The following is a 12,526-nucleotide window of genomic DNA, read 5'->3' on the forward strand; positions in this document are numbered from 1 at the left end:
TGGTAAGCATTTAACATTTCCATTATGCAGAATTATTGCAAAGTTTATGTTGCATAAATGTGAAAAATTCTATATTACAAAGTGCTGATATAGAATACTATGTGATTTTTTTTGCCTTAAAGGGAAACTTTGAGGATAGTATAATGTAGGGTGAGGCCTACTGATTCCAACTATGCCTCACTTGTTTAGTTGCAGTCTGATTCTCTGCTCAGCTTCAAAGTAGAAGTCCTGCCTTTGAGATACAGTGGTCTGCCATATTCATAAGCAGAGTGGTAACCTTGTCCACCAACCATGATTTGCAGGTATCCAGCCATTGTCAATCACAGCCAGAGGACAAGGTTGTCGCATCAAACCCGCATCACTAGATACCAATTTTAGTGTAGAATTTTCTGCTATAAAATAGCTGCAGATTGTCTGCTGCAACTACTTAGTGCAGGTGAATGTACCTTAAGGATTCATTAACATGTCTCCTAACCTCTGTGGATTATCCACAACTGGAGATATACAGCTATTCTGGTGTAGAGAATTCTACGCCAAAATCTCCATTTAGCTCTATGGATTTAGGTGCAGGTTTTAGTGCAGAATTTTAGCCCCTTGTCTGAATGGCTGGAATCTTCTTTGCATAATGGCAGCATACATTCACATGCAGGGTCATAAGTAGCTTGACCCTAGCCCCATAGCAAAGTTTTGAAAGGGCCTGGGCCCCCCTTCCTCCGCGATACCCTGCCCCCTTTAGCCACGCCCCCTGCCAACAGCCTGAAATGAAGTTCCAATGCTGAATTAGTGCTGGGAAGTGGGTACACCATGCTCCGGTGGGTGCCTGTCACTTACCGGAGCATGGCAGGGGGTTAATTAATATTCACCACCTGCTGCCACACGCTTCGTTCCTCTGCTTTGATACAGGACCTGGAATGATGTATGCAATCATGTGATCGCTCACGTCTCAGGATCTGCATCAAAGCAGAGTGAGGAAAGCAGCGCAGCAGCAGGCGGTGAGTATTCATTTATCCTTGCCATGCTCCAGTAGGTGACAGGCACCTACCAGAGCATGGTAGATCCAGGGGGCCCGGTGTTCATGGGCGCATTACACCCCTTGGCGGCAGGCCCCCTGAGGGCCCGGGGGCAGTGGCGTCCCCTGCCTACATGGTTGGTACGCCACTTCTGCACTGCATGTCATTTTTTTTAACTGTGCATTTTTTCATCAGCATGTGGATGGGATTTAGACATTTATGCTGGATATGACCCCGACCTAATGAACCATTGAGTTAGTATGCTTTTTTTTCACAAATACTTCTTACATGTTTGCTCGTTTTTCCTGATGTAAACCTTTTATTATCATGGAATTCTGCATTTTGCTGGTTTCTGGTGCCGTTAATCCTTTCACAACTTTGAAAATGTGACATTTTTGAAGCTTGGAAGCATTTTTAAACAGGAATATATCATTTTCCACTGGGACAATACATGTCGTAGAAAAAACTATTGTTTAGCCCCTTCACACCAGATTTTGCTTCAGTTTTAAGTTTCTGTTATAAAATCTGAAAATCTGAAGCAAAATGTGAGTTTTTAATGTGAGATATGAACAACGGATGCTTCTGATGAGGAAAATTTTTTGTGAATTCATCCCGAAATTCTCTGTCTGCTACTTGTTACATTTTATTTTGTCTCTCATTATTTCCTGTACTAATACTTTCACTTTTAATTAGGAAGTGGACACAGCCATATCTTGATATGTGGAACAAGAGACAATCTCCATCTACTGGCACAAAGTAAAGAGTGGTTTGCTGATGGCATGTTTTTCAGTACACCAGCCCTGTTCAAGCAACTTTATACAATCCATGCAGTCCACAGCGGCCTTGTTGTTCCTGTAGTGTACGCCTTGCTGACGGACAAGAGCCGTTCAACGTACCAGAGGTTGCTACAAGAGCTGAAGAACATGCAACCTGGACTGCAGCCACGCAACCTGGACTGCAGCCACGCAACCTGGACTGCAGCCACACAACCTGGACTGCAGCCACACAACCTGGACTGCAGCCACACAACCTGGACTGCAGCCACACAACCTGGACTGCAGCCACACAACCTGGACTGCAGCCACACAACCTGATGTTGGATTTTGAACTAGCTGGAATTCAGGCATTTGAGAGTGAATTCCCCAACCTTGAGAAGACCGGTTGCTTCTTCCACCTATCACAGTCAGTTTGGCGTAAAGTTCAAAATGAAGGACTCAAGGTGCAATATCAAGGTGACCATGAATTTGCTCGTTGGATACGCATGATACCTGCCCTTGCCTTTCTACCACCACAGAATGTTGTGCCTTCATTTGAAGACTTAGTGGAAAATCCTGATTTTCCACAAGAAGCAATACCCATTGCCAACTATTTTAAAGATACCCATATGGTCGAATTACTCGCAGAGGACATCAGGCACCTTTGTTTCCAGTTCAACTTTGGAATATGTATGATCGAACAAGATGTGCAAGATTTAAACAATAGAAGCTTGATAGATTATCTGAGAGGCATTGCCTACAGCTTTGAATTTTAGTTCATGGTCACATATTTAGCTGTAAAATAATTCAAACATTAACACCTGCAATTTTTCTTTTCTTTCCTCTTTTTCTCTAACCCTTCCCCCTCTATACCCTTTATGTTTCTTGATTAACAGTTTTAATTTATACAGTTAAAGCGTAACTCTAAAAAAAAAAAAAAAAAAAAAAAAAGTTTTGCTGTGTTATAGTACCTGCGGCACTGATCTTCTTTTCCAATGGAGATCCCCTTCCAGCAACTTCACTTCTGTGAGAAAAGTCCCATCCAAGTTCCAGCAGCAGGCTCCATGTGAGGCAGGATTTCAGTGGCTACTAAGGAGGTCGTTTCGTCTTATTAGCAGAACTTGTGGACAGACTCTAGGGGGCTTGACTACACGGGGTGTGCAACTGTCAGGCCTCTTTCAGACTAACAGTTTTGCTGGCGATTATCGCAGCAGTTTAAAAACCGCGGTGGTAATTGCCGGCAAAACCACTAGATAGCACTTGATTTGCTCAATGCAAGTCAATGGGCTCAAATCGCGGGAAAACTGTGCAGCAGAAAGCTGCGCGGTTTTACATTTTAAAACATGTTCTATCTTCTTGGCGATTACGGCTGCGGTTTTAAACTGTCGCGGTAATCGCCAGGAAAACAGCAAGTCTGAAAGAGGCATCAACCTGCTCCCTATGATGTATACAGGGCTGCTGGTTCACAGCCCCCTGCAAAGCTCCCCAACTCCCCATGTGCGCAGTGCTTTACTGGCTTTACACAGGGCGGGGGGAGCCTCCTCTTGTCCAGGCACATGAGGGGAGGGGGAAGGGGAACTTTCCAGAGGGCTGTGAACGAGCAGCCCTGAATGTATCACAGGAAGCCTGAATCCATCCACAATTTCTGCTACCAAGGGGGCCCAACTTCCTTAGTAACCACTGAAATCCTGCAGCACATAGAGCCTGCTGCTGTAACTTGGATGGGACTTTTCACACAAAACTAAATAAAATTTAGAAAAAAATTATATTTAAAAAAAAAGCTGCTGGAATGGGTCTCCATTGGAATAGATCAGTGCCAAAGGTACTATAACACATCAAAAAAATTTTTTTTTTTTTTTTTTGGAGTTACGCTTTAAATATATTGTTCTGCAATGTTGGTTGGTTTGACCAATTGTTAATATTTTTCTGTCTGTAAAGTTACTTATCTAGAAAATTTAAAGTTTTGGAATTAAAAAAAAAACGTAACTTGACCACATTTATACATCTTAGACCCAAAATATGATTAGTGAGAAGTGAACCTGCTAAAGTTCAGTTCGGGCAGTTCCGTCCCAAACACACAAGAAAATCCGAGTTTGGGTTCAGCACCCCCAAACTATCAACTCCATTGAACTCAATGGGTATGGAGACTCAGAGGAGTGGAGGATCTGTCCACCACATCCTCATCACTGACAAGATAGTAAAAAGAAAATATATATATTGATACTTACCCCTTTGCTGAGGTACCGGCAGACGCGGAGGGTCCTCTTCCATGCACTTCCACATTGTGTGAATATGTCATCGTACCCGAGGGAATCCCTTTCAGGATTCCTAGCTAGGGATCCCCTTGGTCAAGAAGACTCTCCACGCAGGTTGGGACCTCAGCGAAGGGGAGAGAAGCGATTTTTATTTTCTGATGAGCAAACTCCGAACATTGCCTGTTTGGGGTCGGTTTGGTTGAACCCGAGCAGACAATGTTTGATACGAACCCTGAACTTTCCAGATCGGGTTTGCTCATCACTAAGTACAGTATGATATGTAATGGATGACAAAAAGAAGCCATTAAATATAACACCAGATCTCATCGAGGCACTGCGCATGCGCAGCAGTGTCTTGGTCAGAGGAGAGGCATCCTGCCCCCGGGATTGACTGATAAATGGGGCAGGAGTGACGTCATGTCAGTGAGCGGCCGGGAGACATTAGGCCTCACTGCCGCGGCATTCATCATGCTTCATGGATCAGTGATCCAGGCAAGGTGAAAAGACAGCCGGAAGCAGGAGAAGACGTCACGGGGAACCGCTAGACTGCACTCCAGGACCCAAGGAGCTGCAGCTGCGACAGGTAATTATGTCAGTTTTTTTGTGTTCTAGGGTGATAATACTCCTTTAAGGCCAGCCAGAAGAGACACTGGGTGAGCTGCTGAAAAGGCAGCCACAGGTTCCACTGGAGCACAATTCTACAGCCTGCCACTGCTACTCACCGAGCCAAGGTTTCAGAAAGTTTTTTACCCAGCAATTGTGGTCCGGTATATTTTACCCCCAGGTATGTTCAGCCCTAGATGTTTTGTTCCATGCATGTTGACTCCAAAAGCTGAGGGTGAAACATCTGGGGTCAAAATGCTAGGGGCGAAACATCAGATGGCGATACATCCAGGGACAAAATGCAGTAGGTGAAACATCCGGGGGCGAAACATTCGAAATGTGAGGGGGCGAAAAGTGCAGGGTGAAGCTTGCTGGAGGGAATCATACGGGGGCGAAACATCCAGGGGCGAAAAGTGCGGGTGTGAAACGTGCGGGGGCGAAACGTACGGGGGCGAATCTTCCTGGGGGCGAAATGTGCGGGGGACGAAATGTACCTGGGGCAAACTGCTGGGGGGCGAACTGCCGGGGTCGAAACTTCCTATAACCGTCTCCTGCCCCTCTCTCTCATCTGCCTCCACAGAGATTGCTCCCTCTCCTACCTCTGGCAGGCACAGGGCAAGATGGCGCCGAGGTTCCTGCTCCCGACGAGTCTCCCAGAAGAAAGGCCTCCAGGACCGTCACAGACACTGCTGCAGCGGCGCTTGCGGGCGCTGCAGACCGGGCTCTTCGCGGACCCATGCCTCACAGGTAGTTGCCCGGTATAGCAATATTTTTGCCCATGTTTGATAAGGGCTCAGCGGGAGCTCTTCAGCCGCGCGTCCTCTCAGTCCGATATCCGGCTATGCCCCCCCAGCATCTTTGTTTTAAAGATTGCGTGAATAAAGCAGAATAATTTTACCTCACACAGTGTGCCACCTGTTCATCTCTTTGTTGCATCATTCATGAGGACTATTGCTTTGGTCGTGCTGCACCTGTGACGTGTGGAAGCCATACAGCTGACTCATAGTCCAAGGCTCCTAAAAGAGGTAGGAGCTGTATGCATAGTGCTGGTTTCTGAACTTTACTTACAGTAGTAGGGCCACTCCCCACTGAAAACACTATCCTCAAAAATAAAATACATCACAGCAGTAATAAAATCCTTTAATTAGCCCCTACAGTAATAATGTCCCACATCCTGCTCCCATATGTACTCCATTCTGGACCCCATATGTTCTCCACTCCTGGCCCCATGTGACTTATCTTGCCTGCATGTCTCTAAAGTCTACCCCCATGTGTCATCTCCCATTCTACCTCATGTCTCTTCTCCCATTCTGCCCCATGTCTCTTCTCCCATTCAGCCCCCATGTCTCTTCTACCATTCTGCCCCATGTCTCTTCTCCCATTCAGCCCCCATGTCTCTTCTCCAATTCTGCCCCTATGTCTCTTCTCCAATTCTGCCCCTATGTCTCTTCTCCCATTCTGCCCCTATGTCTCTTCTCCCATTCTGCCCTTATGTCTCTTCTCCCATTCTGCCCTTATGTCTCTTCTCCCATTCTGCCCTTATGTCTCTTCTCCCATTCTGCCCCCATGTCTCTTCTCCCATTTCGCTCCCATGTCTCTTCTCCCATTCTGCCCCATGTCTCTTCTCCCATTTCGCTCCCATGTCTCTTCTGCCATTCTGCCCCATGTCTCTTCTCCCATTTCGCTCCCATGTCTCTTCTCCCATTCTGCCCCATGTCTCTTCTCCCATCCTGCCCCCATAGCTCTTCTACAATTCTGCCTCCATGTCTCAAAAAAAAAAAGTTCCTCCTCACCTTGCTGCTTCTCCAGCGGAGACGCTCCTTCGTTGATTTGAAGCACAGACTTTAGCCAGTTACAGGCCGACAGTGACGTCATACACCAGCGACATGCACACGGACGTCAGCTACCGGCCTGTGATTGGCCGGCGACTTAACTACTGAGGTGCGGGAAAACTCCCACACGGCAATAGATTTAAAGTGAACCTGTGTCTGAGGACGCAAGTTCAGTTCACTGGGGCCCGGTGAGCAGACGTCTGGGCCCCTCTACTCACCGGGCCCCATATGCAAGTAAGGGCAGTAATGCTCTGAAGGCGACCCTGCTGACAATAAACTGGTCTAAATCCGCTCCTTTGGATTCCAGGAGTACTGCTATTTGGGAGAGTCTATCCAATATTCCAGTAGTTCACAAATTTACTTGAAATAAAATAAATCTCACTGCGCAGATAGGACAGTGTTGTACACTGTATTATCCCTTAGGTGTATACCTAGGACAGTTAGTTTCTGAAATGTGTAAGGGAAAGCACGGTGTCTCCAGGCATCCGCACCTTGTGAAGATTGTGACGTCACACGCCATTTGCTTCCTCGCGCACCAACACGTGTCATGTCGGTCATCGGCCGGGACCTCCTGAACACTGCAGTGGACTTTGTTTGCTAGACATATCTAGCGGGAGCTACCAGCAGGCATCACGCATTGGAGCCCTCGTCCATATCAGAATATACATCAGAACAGAGAGTTGTGGATGGACATTTGCTCCACAAATACCTATCACACTGATTTTTTTATCACTACAATTCAATTGAGTCCATTCACTTCCATTTTTGTTGAGGTACTCTCCCCTAGGTATATCCCTAAGGGATTATACAATGTTCAACACTGTCCTATTAGCACGGTGAGATTTATTTTATTTCAGGTCAATTGAGTAGTGCACTTTGAGCAGGGGTGCTTTTTCCACTTGCAGCTTTTAGGATAGAAATCACAATTTAGGAGGGCGGATGTGTGTTTCAGTTCAGAAATTTAAGTATCTGGGGATTTACATTACTAATAAACCACAGGAGCTTATTCCCTTAAATCTAAGTCCACTGGTTATTAAAATGAGGAACAAAGTGTGTATATGGGAAAAACTACCTGTGTCAGCCTTGGGTAGAGTAAACTTCATTAACATGTGCTTAATGCCATGCATTCTATAGGTTGTACATAAGCCACCTCTCTGGATTCCTAAATACTGGTTTAGGCAAATGCACAACAGCTTTAGAGACTTTGTGGAAGAGAGGGACCCTTAGAATAAAACTGGAAAAATTGCAGTTACCAAAAAATCAGGGGGGTAGCTTTATCTTATATAGAGTGGGTACGGAAAGTATTCAGACCCCTTTAAATTTTACACTCTTTGTTTCATTTCAGCCATTTGGTAAATTCTAAAAGTTCATTCTTTTTCTCATTAAAGTACACTCTGCACCCCTTCTTCACTGAAAAAAAACAAATGTAGAAATTTTTGCAAATTTATTAAAAAAGTAAAACTGAAATATCACATGGTCATAAGTATTCAGACCCTTTGGTCAGTACTGAGTAGAAACACCCTTTTGAGCTAGTACAGCCATGAGTCTCCTTGGGAATGAAGCAACAAGTTTTTCACACCTGGATTTGAGGATCCTCTGATATTTTCATTGAAGATCCTCTCCAGTTCCGTCAGGTTGGATGGTGAACGTTGGTGGACAGCCATTTTCAGGTCTCTCCAGAGATGCTCAATTGGGTTTAGGTCAGGGCTCTGGCTGGGCCAGTCAAGAATGGTCACAGAGTTGTTTTCAAGCCACTCCTTTGTTATTTTAGCTGTGTGCTTAGGGTCATTGTCTTGTTGGAAGGTGAACCTTTGGCCAAGTCTGAGGTCCAGAGCACTCTGGAAGAGGTTTTTATCCAGGATATGTCTGTACTTGGCAGCATTCATGTTTCCTTCAATTGCAACCAGTCGTCCTGTCCCTGCAGCTGAAAAACACCTCTATAGCATGATGCTGCCACCACCATGTTTCACTGTTGGGATTGTATTGCGTAGGTGATGAGCAGAGCCTGGTTTTCTCCACACATACCTCTTAGAATTATCACCAAAAAGTTCTATCTTCGTCTCATCAGACCAGAGAATCTTATTTCTCATAGTCTGGGAGTCCTTCATGTGTTTTTGAGCAAACTCTGTTCGGGCTTTCATATGTCTTGCACTAAGGAGAAACGTCCGTCGGGCCACCCTGCCATAAAGGCCCCACTGGTGGAGGGCTGCAGTGATAGTTGACTTTGTGGAACATTCTCCCATCTCCCTACTGCATCTCTGGAGCTCAGCCACAGTGATCTTGGGATTCTTCTTTACCTGTCTCACCAAGGCTCTGCTCCCAGTTTGGCTGGACAACCAGGTCTAGGAAGACTTCTGGTGGTCCCAAACTTCTTTCATTTAAGGATTATGGAGGCCACTGTGACCTTAGGAACTTTGAGTAATGCAGAAATTCTTTTGTAACCTTGGCCAGATCTGTGCCTTACCACAATCTGTGCCTTCTGTCTCTGAGCTCCTTGGGCAGTTCCTTTGAGCTCATGATTCTCATTTGGTCTCACATGCACTGTGAGCTGTGAGGTCTTATATAGACAGGTGTGTGCCTTTCCAAATCAAGTCCTATCAGTTTAATTAAACACATTGGGACTCCAATGAAGGAGTAGAACCATCTCAAGGAGGATTACAAGGAAATGGACAGCATGTGACTTAAATATGAGTGTCTGAGCAAAGGGTCTGAATACTTATGACCAGGTGATATTTCAGTTTTTCTTTTTTAATAAATTTGCAAAAATTTCTACATTTCTGTTTTTTTTCAGTCAAGATGGGGTGCAGAGTCTACTTTAATGAGAAAAAAAATGAACTTTTTAACATTTACCAAATGGCTGCAATGAAACAAAGAGTGAAAAATTTAAAGGGGTCTGAATACTTTCCGTACTCACTGTATGGGGGTACTACTTAGCTTCCCAATTTCAGCATTTCTAAGGCTGGACACTGAAGGTGGCCCAGGAAAATTTAGTGGACATGTAAAAGGCTGTTTGGAATGACATACCTGCTCAAAGTACATGCCTATCTGGTATAACTTTAATCTAGAGGAGTTGCGGAGATTGGAGGGATTTGGAGAATGGAAGAATCAGGGATTGGAATATGTGCATCAGCTATACTCTGATAACAATGTCAAGTAGTTCAAACAGCTGAAACAGGAGTTTAATTTGCGTGAATCTGAATTCCTTAAATACTTGGAATTAAGATACGCAATGCATGCTCAAGAAGCCATCTCTGATCTTTCTATATCCTCTAATGGGCTGTTAGACTTCGTAGTACAGGCAAAATTATTGAAGGGAATCATCTCTCGGGTATACAACTCATTGTTGCTAAAACTTTTGGGTGACCCCATGTCTCAGGTTCGGGATTAAGTGGAAGGAGGATGTGGGTAGCATTTCTACAGAGGAACGGAACAAGGTGCTGGAATCTCCATAGTTGCTTTCAATAATCACGTCGCAAAGAAGGTCTCAACTGTTTCTAGTTCATAGAGTTTATAGGATTCTCAAGGTATTGTATAGAATGGGCCTAAAGATGTGTGGCTGTTGTCAGTGTTTCAGGGAAGAATATGCGGACCTGATGCAAATGTTTTGGACATGCCCGAGACTGGTGGGGACTAGGGAGGGGAGGGGGAGGAGGGGTGTTAGGTAGATTGTCATGGAGATGTTGAGAAAATATTAACAATTTCTCCCAAACCCATCTTCCCTCTCACCCCTCCGTTATCCACCATTTTTAAAAGAGAAGAGCTGACACTTGGACCATCTGTCTGTATGCAAATTAACACACATGAGAAGTTCCTTGCAAACAAATGCTAGCTGCTAACCAAATTAAAATGCGAGGGAAGTTTCCTCTGACACAGACTTGTGATAAATGTATATCTAGCCAAGGAAGATTAGTTCCCGGGAATTCAACAGAGCTCTGCAGACAGCCAGAGCCGATACGAAGTATGGAGTATCTCCAGTTCTATACTTCTGATACTAATGGGACCCATATTTTGAGTGGCAGGGTCAGCTGGGGAACAATATGGATATTTTCTCATTACTGTAAGCCCCTCGGTGGGGCTGTGGTGCAAAAGTAACAAAATAGCAGACCGCAACTGTGTCATGTGTGGTCTCTACCGGAAGGTAAATTCATAACGGAAAAAATGGTATCACTTTTGGCCCTCTATGATCAACCAACGATAAACAGATATTTTAAAAAAAATGTGCAGGCTAGAGCCCAGCACACGTGATGTCATCCCATGGGGTGTGTGGGCACGTCTCCCTTTAGGCATAAAAGAATCTACGGAGGATGGAGTAGTAGTCATTGCTGGAAGTATATATTTAGTCTAAGCAACGGATCCCGTTCGGTAATGGTCAAGTCATAGGAGAGCTCCCTTCCAGCTATATATTGAGTCGTCTCTGTGAACGTATAGTAAGTTTTTTTTAATCCTGTTTTATTTGTGTAATTGCATATGTATTGTATTGTCCCCTTTTGTAAAATCTTGTATATTTTTCATAAACATTGCTTCCCTTTTGGATTAAATATAAAATTTAATAGCTCTGTTTTTTTTGCTCTGTAATCGTTCCCTCAACCGAAGTCACATGCTACCAGAACGCAGGCATCCGGCCAGGCCTGTATTATATTTCAAACTCAGCCGGTGGTGGCAGCGAATAATAATAATTGGGCTATCGTGAAGCTGGCAGTAACCGTACGGGGGCATATACACATATGCCATGTGTTGGAATCCGGAGGTGTGACGCCATTCGCTTTCTGCTCGCTTGCCGATATCTGCGTAGTGAGTAGTCTGGATCGTGTGCGCACGGATCACTGACGAAATTCAAACAGAATGACGACAGCGGTGAGATATTGTGTGATCTCCCCGGTGTTGTCCCTGTGGAACCCTGACATAGATTAATAGCAGAGATGTTTAATATTCAAACCACACTTAGTGCGAAAACCTGTGTGTTTGGATTAACGGGGGAGGTGGGAGGATCTGCCCAGGTACAGTTAGCTATTGTTAAAATACTCTGCCAGACTAGAAGATCCATCCATTGCCAAACACTAGCTGGCAACCAAACAACCCTGTGTAGAAGAAGTGGTCCAAGCTCTCAACTCTACTATTTTAATGGAAAAAAAGGTTTATATCAAGAGGGGACGATTGGTACATTGGGTAAAGTATGGGGAGACTGGATTAGGTGCACAGCTGTGGTTTCGGAAGAGCTGGCTAGAGATGTCTTATTTAATTTACTGATCGTATAAATTATGATCATCACCGGTCTGGGTAGTAGGTTGATGTACTTGACTAACTGTCTAAGAGTAACACCTACTTGAGTGTGGGTATGGTTTTACTGTAATGTACACTGTCAGAGACGGTGGGGAGGGTGGATGTTATTTCTGGGTTGGGAACGGGAGAACTATATGGTCGTTATTTGAATGACATTGAATGAGCAATTGGTTTATATAGGTACAATTCCTGTACATGTACTGTATGACGACATGTAAAATAATTATTCTGCTATAAACTATGTTATTTGGTGTTCAATAAAGTTTACTGATTAAAAAAAAAATTCTCACATTCTGATCATGAAAAAGGCTTCTCCCCTGTGTGAATTCTCTGGTGATTAAGAAGAGATGATTTCTTCACATAACATTTCCCACATTCTGAACAGGAAAAAGGGTTTTCCCCTATGTGGGTTATCTGGTGCTTAACAAAAGCTAATTGATGGCTAAAATATTTCCCACATTCTTAACATGAAAAAGGCTTCTTCCCTGTGTGGGTTCTCTGGTGGCTATCAAGATGCGATTTCTGGATAAAACATTTCCCACATGCTGAACATGAAAAAAATCAGCAATTTTGAAAATTTGAATTTTTATGCCCTTAAACCAGAGAGATACAGTACAGACCAAAAGTTTGGACACACCTTCTCATTTAAAGATTTTTCTGTATTTTCATGACTATGAAAATTGTACATTCACACTGAAGGCATCAAAACTATGAATTAACACATGTGGAATTATATACTTAACAAAAAAGTGTGAAACAACTGAAAATATGTCTTATATTCTAGGTTCTTC

The sequence above is a fragment of the Phyllobates terribilis genome, unplaced genomic scaffold (genome assembly GCF_046119375.1).
Source record: "Phyllobates terribilis strain yellow unplaced genomic scaffold, ASM4611937v1 Scaffold_12__6_contigs__length_324123572, whole genome shotgun sequence".
NCBI lineage: Eukaryota > Metazoa > Chordata > Amphibia > Anura > Dendrobatidae > Phyllobates > Phyllobates terribilis.